We start from the raw sequence: 9214 nt of genomic DNA, 5'->3' as shown, positions 1-9214 counted from the left end.
ATATTCTACTATTTACTAATATTGTTTTGAGACTTGTGATTTGTGACTTTATGTTTGAAAGGATTTCAAAGCTATTTTATGTTAACTATTTTTACAAGTAATATACTTTAAAACAAAAAAAAAAATTGGGTCTAGATTTTGGGATGTTACAAGTTGGTATCAGAGCCTTGGTTTGAGGGATTCGGGCACACCATCGGGGGTGTCTGGACTCAAACCGAGGGCTTGATGGATTTTTACATGAAAAATAGTTTTCTAAAAAATAAAAATAAGGAGTTTTGGAAGGAACAAGGTGTGTGATGCGTGCGACCGGATCAGCTCAAGTAAGTTTTACCCAAGATACCCATATATTCTATGTTATGTTATATGATATGATTATGAGAACTGCATGCTAGATTAGGGCTAAGGATCTAGGGATGATGCCTTGTATTCCTGTTGTATGAGTTTATGATAACAACATGATAGACTAGGGCTAAGGATCTAGGAAGGATGCCTTATATGCATGTTGTATGTGTTAATTGAGTTATATGCTAGGGATGGTCAGTCAACGGTATGGTAGCCTTGTTTGGTTATGCTTGGTAATGGTTACTCAATGCACTAATGCTGCTTGCTTTGTGCTGATAGGGGTTCCCGCTAGCTGTAACTAACTAGTAAGCGGATATTTAATAGTATCTGCAAGCTAGTTAGGGAAAGATGGTAAGGACTCCTTGTGCAGCTGATGATGGAGAGTAGGTCGGAGAGTGCCCTAGGACAAGCTTAGGATGAGATAAGCTTTGAAAGCAGTATTAGTATAAGGGATTTGGTGAAGTCAAAGAAATCCTTGAGGAAAGTACAGATCGATGTGGAAGGTAGTATGCGCCCGTACTATTAGAAGCAAAGGATCCGTACTCGAATCAAGGAGGGCTGAGATAGAACCAGGAAACTTGGGGAGTGTGTGAGATCTCTCGAGAGTATGTACGACCCTGACGTTTATGTATTTTATTTAAGTATGGCGATTACGCGACATGGAGAAGGAGGTTCAGGATCCGGATCAGGATCTGGATCAGGCTCGGGTGCGGGATCCGAGCAGGTTGATGACGGGCTACGTGATTTCATCGCATCGGAGATCACAAGAAGTATCCTTGAGGCGACCCTGGTCATTTTCGAGTCAATCAAGGAGGGGATTATTGAGCTGATGGAGGATCGCCTCCAGACATTCAGGAGTGACTTGGCGTCCAGCCATTCGGGTTCATGCACACTGTCCTTCAAGGACTTCAAGGGGAGTGGTGCGCCAGACTTTCATAGGGTAAAGGGCCCCATTGTGGCTAGGAGATATATTGCAGACATCGAGTCTGCACAGTTGACGAGCTTCTACCCGGAGGGGTCAAATGTCTGCTTTTTAGCAGGTTGTTTGAGGGATCGAGCCAGAGATTGGTGGGAGTTAGTGGGTGATTCACTGGGGGCCCCAACCATTGAGGTTATGACTTGGTCAGATTTTGTGATCAGGGTCTGGGCTGAGTTTGCGTCAACTATGGAGCTTTAGCAGCTGGCCAGGGATTTTCTTGATATGATGCAGACTATTGAGACTATGATGGAGATCACTGCCAAGTTCCAAGATAGGGCCTTGTTGGTACCTCAGTATGCAGGGGATGAGGAGATGTGGAAGATCCAATATCATGATATGTTGAGGGCTGACATTCGGGAGCATGTCATCTATTCTGCTTACACGACTCTGGATTCCATGATTGTCAGGGCGAGGGAAAAAGAGATTGATTTAGAGAACCACATGAAGAGGAAAGCGGAGACAGGCAAGTTTTTGGGGTTTCAGGGATGAAACGCAAGGGATTCGATGCTAGGTCGAAGGGCTAGCAGGGTTGGGACCGCTGTGGGAAATGCAGTAGGTCACACGAAGGAGTTTGCCGCACCGGGTCGGGATCATGATGCTATAAGTGCGACAAGACCGGGCATTTTGGCAAGGATTTCACTGCTCCTGCCCCACTGTTTAGATGTCACAACTGATTTTCTTTCATTGCAATCAGAGGGCCACAAAAAGGCCAACTGCCCCAGGTTGATAGCAGCAGCAGCAGCGCTAGTGGTGGAACCAACTCCAACGACTACACAGGTTACGAATGGTCGAAAGGTCAAGTCAGAGGCTCCAGTGGTGAGGTGCCAGGCTTTCTAGTTGACAACCGAGGAGGCACGTGCCGCACCCGATGTGGTGACGGGTATGGTTTCTTCTCTCTAACTTTTATTTTATGTCGCTTGTGATATTGATGTATTATGCTATATGCTTCGTTTATGGTCGTTCCATGTGAATGGTACCCCGGTTCGAGTGTTTTTTGATTTGGGTGCTACCCAATCATTTGTCTCTCTTGTGCTTAGCAAGAGGTTTATGGAGTCTTCGAGTATGTTAGATTGCTCTCTAGAGATCGAGATTACGGACGACCGGTCAATGCGAGCGTTAGACGTTTTCAAAGATTGTGTTTTGAGGTTGCACGAGGAGCGTTACTTGGTGGATTTGGTTCCTATACAATTGCGAGGGAACAAGGTGATTATAGGGATGGATTGGTTGAGCCCCAATGGGGTAGTGATCGACTGTACGCAGCAGTTGGTTCGGATCAGGACCCCAGGTGGGGGAGAACTCGTGACTCAAGGCGAGAGGCCACAACGTGGACCGGCTTTATGTTCAGCAGCGAGGGCTAGGCGCTACCTCCAGCAAGGTTGCGTAGGGTATGTCGCCTATGTTATGGATACCTGGGAGGCGGTTCAGGAGACGGTGAGTGATGTGTTAGTGGTACGAGAGTACACGGATGTATTTCCAGAGGAGCTGCCTGGGATACCTCCGGAGAGGCAAGTGGAGTTCAGGATCGACCTGGTCCCTGGTGCGGTTCTGATAGCCAAGGCACCATATCGGTTGGCTCCTCCTGAGATGCAGGAATTGTCTACATAGCTGCAGGAGCTGTTAGACAATGGATTCATCAGATCGAGTAGTTCACCTTACGGAGCCCCGATTCTATTTGTGAAGAAGAAGGCGGGTCGCATCGGATGTGTATAGATTGTCGGGAGTTGAATAAGGTAACGGTGAAGAACCTTTACCAACTGAGGATTGATGATCTCTTTGAACAGCTTCAAGGAGCATCTTGGTTCTCCAAGATTGATTTGTGTTCAGGATATCATCAGATGAGGGTCAGAGAGGAGGATAGGCAGAAGACTGCCTTTTGGACATGATATGGTCACTATGAGTTTGTGGTGATGTGTTTCGGGCTCACAATGCTCCAGCCGCGTTCATGGATCTCATGAACTGTGTGTGCAGACCGATGTTAGACTGATATGTGATAGTTTTCATTGATGACATCTTGGTTTATTCAAAGACTCGGGAGCAGCATGAGAAGCACTTGCGGGAGGTGTTGGACACTCTAAGGAGGGATAGCTTGTATACCAAGTTCTCAAAGTGTGAGTTCTGGTTGCGTGAGGTGCAGTTTCTTGGGCACCTTGTCAACCAGAACAGGATTTCAGTCGACCCGTCCAAAGTGGAGGTTGTGATGAGGTAGGAGGTCCCGAGGTCTCCATTTGAGATTTGGAGCTTCTTGGGACTGGCAGGTTATTATGGGAGATTCATTCAGGACATCTCCAAGATAGTTGTGCCCTTGAACCGATTGACAAGGAAGGTCGTGGTCTTTCATTGGGGGCATGCGCAGCAGGCCGCATTCGAGATATTAAGACAGAAGTTGTGCGAGGTGCCAATCTTAGCCCTGCCAGAGGGAATGGAGGATTTTATTGTGTATTGCGATGCATTCATCTCAGGTTTGGGCGTGGTATTCATAAAGAGGGGGGCATGTTATCGCCTACGCTTTGAGGCAGCTAAAGCCTAATGAGGCGAACTATCTGACACATGACATGGAGTTGGGGGCAGTTGTTTTCGCCCTCAATATTTGTCGTCATTACCTCTATGGGGTCCGCTGTATTATTTACACAGACCATAAGAGTTTAAGGTGCCTTATGGATCAGCTGATTCACGACGTGAATGAGGAAAATCATCAACTATATATATATATATATATATATATATATATATATATATATATATATATATATATATATATATATCCTTAACCATTACGATTAAAAAGCTTTTTTGGTGGCTGAGAAGGGTTCCTAAAGACGAAAATCAGAGAAAAAAAGTACCAGGAAGCTGGTTTCAACACCAAGGAAGTAAAAGTACATAAATTGATTCATAGTTTGGTACACTTTAATATGTTTTGGATTATAACATTTGTTTGTTTAACTATTAATATGTCCAGCTAAATCTAGTTGCTTCTATTAGCTAGATGAAGCTGGAACTCATGGTTTTAATGCATTAGAGTTGACTTTAATTGTTGGTGATATGCTTGCGTTAATTGATTTTACATAGCATGCTTGAATTAGTTATTTAATTGCTTTGAATCCTTGTTCTGTGTAGTTAGTGAACACAAAGCTACATGAACTTGAATACCTAATAATATAGTGAAAACTAGTTATTGGAGCTAAGATCAAACCAATCTTAGAATAGTAATTGAATAATTAAATTAAGTTGTGTTAGAGAACTCATGTTATGACCATAATTGTGTTTTGATTAATCAATATTTCATGGCTCCAATCATACTTAATAATTGATTATGTGTTAACTATTGTATGAACATAAATAGAATTACATGAATTGATTAATAATTAGTAGAGTTAGAACTAAACTACTAATACTATCTTAATTGGTCACCAACAGTAATAGTTATAACTAATGTATAACCATTAAGTGAAAGTGGATTCGAACTAATAGAAGTATTTTATTTATTGATTAAGTTGTTGTTAAAGAATTAAGTTCATCTAAAATTGCAAAATTAGAAAAAAAAAAAACCTTTTAGCTTGTTAATAATTAGATTAATTTAATAGTAAATAGTGAGACCGTTCCCTGTGATCAACACCCGACTTACCTAAGCTATACTGTAATCTGACTAGGTATACTCCCTATAAGTGCATAGTTAGTTAAGTTTGTTAGGTTATAAATATTAAAATTAGTGGGTACTTTCGTGCACATCATGTTTTTGGCATCGTTGGCGGGGAACGGCTTAGTTTATTTGCTTTAGGTTAATAGATCCTTTTTTGTGGGTAAAACCTACAAAAAAGTTAATTTTCCAGCAAAAGTTTTAGTTTTAGTTTTTATTATCTATTTTCCAAATTTTTATCTGTTTTTTTTTTTTCAGAACTCACGACGTGAATTGTTAAATTCACAACGTGAGAATTGTGAATTTCAGTTTCACTTAGTTTTTAATTTATTTGTCTATTTTAGTTCAGTTTTACGTTTTGTTTATTTAGTTAATCTGTAGGAGTTCATGACCAGAGGCTCAAACACACATTTGGTGCCACCACTTGAAGATCCCGAGTCGGCAATTAACAAGAAGAAGACGCCCTTACAAGAATTCAAATCAGTGTTTTCAAAGAAATCAGGGAAGAAGACTGGGGAGTCAAGTTCATCCTCGAAGAGTAAAAGCAAGCTTGTACACTTGGGTCAAATACCCTTCCAAACCAAGTCCGAGTAGGATACCGAGCCCGAATTTGAAGAACATACGAGCGAACCCGAGAACGACCCAAGGCACGAGATGGCAAATATTGAGAAAATGTCCATGGGAGCTTACAGAAAGAGAATTCGAGAAGATGTTGGTCCAGGCTTAGGACAACCTGCCATCTCAGCCACTTCCACATTCGAGCTAAAGGGACATATCCTTTCTGCACTAAAGGATATCCCATTCTATGGAAAGGATCACGAAGATGCATTCAAACACTTAGATGAAGTGAATGACATTGTCGATTACTTCAATATCCCAAATATTAATAGAGACACCATTTTGCTAAGGATGCTTCCCGTTACCTTTAAAGGAGCTGCAAAGGAATTGTTAAAAGCACTTGCACCCGATACCATAACCACTTGGGCTCAAATGCGTGAGCAGTTTTTAGATCAATATTCTCCACCATCCAAGATTGCTAAACTCAAAAAGGTAATAGCCAATTTTGAGCAAAACCCGTGAGAGTCACTTTACGAAGCTTAGGACCGTTACAAAGGGTTGTTAAGGAATTGTCCTCAACATGACCTTAACATTCAACAGGAGGTATCAATATTTTATGATGGGGTAAACGTGATGACAAGACAACTCCTTGATTCTCAAGGACCACTTACTAGGAAAAATCCAGGCGAAGTCAAGGAATTAACTATATAATTTGCGAAACACTCCCGCGAATACCACAACCCTAGGAAGGATGGAATTAAAGGTGGTGGAGGAGCTCAAACTGAAGAAATAGCAGCCATGATGGCTATGCTAAATAATATGGACCGGAGGTTGACACAAATGGATCACTTAATTCATGCCATAAGAGTAGGTTGCGAGAGGTGTAGTGGTCCGCACTTGACCAAGGACTGCAATTTAGATGAGTTTGGGAACAGAAAAGCTCAAGTGTGCTACTCAAGTGGGGATAATTTTGATGAAGACTGGAGGAAACCAAAGAAGGAGTGGCTGCCATATGAAGAGTATAAGAAGCAAAAAGAAGAGAAGTACAAGCAGACAGGTCGAGGCTTCTATCAAAAGGAGCCGCCACCAGCCAAGAAGAAACCCGATCTAGAGACCATGTTGATGAAGTTTATGGAAGCCACGGAAAAGAGACACGATGCTACTAATTCTGCTATTAATGAACATCAAACTTTACTAAAGAATCAGCAATCCTCCCTCAATAACCTTGAAGTACAACTTGGTCAACTAGCTACTATGGTTAATGAGAAGTTGTCCCCGAAAAATCTTGAAATGAAGACCCAATATCATGTAATGGCCATAGATACGAAAGAAAAGGCCATCTCTGAGTTCTTAGAGGCACTTAAGAAGAAGAACAACAACAGCCCGATCCAAAGTTGAAGAAGCCCAAGCTCGAAAATCAAGATGCTGCTGAATATCAGAATTCACGACGTGAACCATATCATTTCACAACGTGGACCCGTCAGGAACAGAAAAATCATGAAGTTGGTTCGGTTTATCAGCCGCCCTTGTCGTTTCCTTCCCGAGCTGACCTTAGCCACTAGAAAGAGAGCATATTGAGTTTGTTAAGTATGTGAAGGGTATCCCGATTAATACTCCCTTTGTCGAGTCCTTATCCAAACTTCCCGAGTATCAAAAATTACTGCAAGATCTAATAGACACTCGTAACCAATTAAAGAAATACTCTAAGGTTATTCTAAGTGAGCAAAGCTCAAAAGCTGTGTTGGGAGAGATACCTGAGAAGATGGGGGATCCAGGACGCCTCACTCTTCCGTATGAATTTGGTAACAAAATGAAGGTTAATGCTTTAGCCGATTCTGGGGCTAGCATTAATTTGATGCCTTATTCATTTTATCAGAAGATAGAAGTTCAGAAGATGAAGGCTACAAGCATGACTATTCACATGACGAACCGTTCAGTGACACAACCCTGGGGTATTGTGGAGGATATTTTAGTAAAAATTGGAAAATTTATTTTTCCAATAGATTTTGTAGTATTAGATATGAAGGAAGACCCTGATGTTCCAATTATCCTTGGTCGTCCATTGCTTAACACTGTTGGAGCTCTTGTTGATATTCGAGAGTCTAACTCACCTTGAGGGTTGGAGTTGAAAAATAAGTTTTTGGGATAGAAGATGGCTTCCAAATGAATCATGTTAAAGAAGAGGTGTTCACAATCAATGAAGATAATGAACTAGAAGAACTGGAAAAGCTTATGGAAGAAGAGATTAGGGCAGTTCATCAAGTCAAAAGAACAAAACCAAGGGCATCTATTCCATATTTGGTTGAAGTCATTGCTTACAAGAGTCCACCTTATTGGGTAAGCAAGGAAGATGAGATGACAAGTGATGAAGAAGAGGTTACTTCAAGGGTGACAGAGCCAGTAGTAAAAGAGGAGAAGGATGCTATAGAGTGCAAGGAGGAAACTAAAGGAACCAAATGTAAGCTTGATGAAGAAGAGGTCAAAGCTAAAAAGGAGAATTCAAAGAAGGCATACAAAAGATGAGTCCAAGCTTACAAGAGACGTTTCAAGGAACAAAAGGTCCAGCTGGTGGTAGACTCTTCAGAAGATTCAACGTAGGAGGCACGGAGTCCAGCTCAAGACTCCAAGAAAAAGAAGCGCTTCTCGGGAGGCAACCCGAGCTTGGTTTGCATTTTTTTATTTTCTTTTGCGTTTTAGTCTTAAAAACATAGATCATATCATCCAACTCGATTATAACATAATTAAACACTAAATGTAGGGACCCTACAATGGAAGTAGTAATAATTGAGAATTTAGTTGAGAGTCAAATTTGATTTACCATGAATTTTTCCTTCTAGACAATATTCACGACGTGAATTCTTCAGGACTCACGACGTGAATCGAGAATAAACCGGGTAATAAGTCAATGATATAGTTTAGCTGTTTTATAAGTGGCCCAAGATCAACCCGTGAGTGCGTGGCCCAAACTTTAGCCGAGACTAAATTCACAACGTGAATCTTAAAGGATTCACGACGTGAATTTTTGAAAACACGGGACCACAGAATAAATCCCTAGAAACCAGTTGACCCTTCCTTTGTTTATTCCTCACGAAGTGAAAACGAGATCTGGTCCCCCCTAGTCCCCATTGCTTCGATTTTGGCCGACAATTCCTTGATTTTTCTTTGTGCTTACGTAATACTTCCATAAAAGGTAATGATTCTTAATTGTTAAGCTTATTTTTTCTTTAATAATTGAACTTAGGGTTAGGGTTTTTTAATTGGATGAAATGTAGAATTTACTCCTTTAAAGTTCCGTAATAACCTTTGAATGTTTATGCTTTATGCTTGGAAGTGGTATAGGAGTAAAACCCATTACTATTATGACCAGATTTGCCCTTGATTGTTGCGATGCTCATTGCTGATGATACGACTTCACGACATGAATCTTAAAGGATTCACAATGTGAATCCTGGGCTGAACAGTTTTCTGTGTTTCTTTTATTACTAATTTGTTGGATTGTTTCTCTTGGATATGTTTGCTACTGTTTTTGCAGAAATGGCTCCCCGAAGAGAGATTCCAGTTGGAGTTTCGGGTTTGCATCCGTTTTACAATTTTCCCGCAACAATGTCCCAAGATGTCTTGACCCGTTGGAACAACAGATTAGGGTGGCTCTACAACAGAGAAATCGTAGTTGCTCCAACAATTAATTGGACATGGTTGAG

At 41.2% G+C, this 9214-nt stretch overlaps 1 non-coding gene across 1 annotated transcript; it reads right to left on the bottom strand.

Annotated features, from left to right (window-relative positions):
- Nucleotides 1-5993: 5993 nt before the first annotated feature.
- On the bottom strand, nucleotides 5994-6100 carry LOC144999091 (small nucleolar RNA R71). Its single transcript, XR_013660616.1, has one exon. It is a non-coding gene; the product is annotated as a small nucleolar RNA R71 (small nucleolar RNA).
- Between the last annotated feature and the right edge of the window lie 3114 nt (nucleotides 6101-9214).

This window comes from Lactuca saligna, chromosome 5, assembly GCF_052625555.1.
Source record: "Lactuca saligna cultivar CGN05327 chromosome 5, ASM5262555v1, whole genome shotgun sequence".
Classification (NCBI taxonomy): domain Eukaryota; kingdom Viridiplantae; phylum Streptophyta; class Magnoliopsida; order Asterales; family Asteraceae; genus Lactuca; species Lactuca saligna.
The sequence above is the reverse complement of the archived record's forward strand: the minus strand, read 5'-3'. Positions and strand labels throughout refer to the sequence as shown.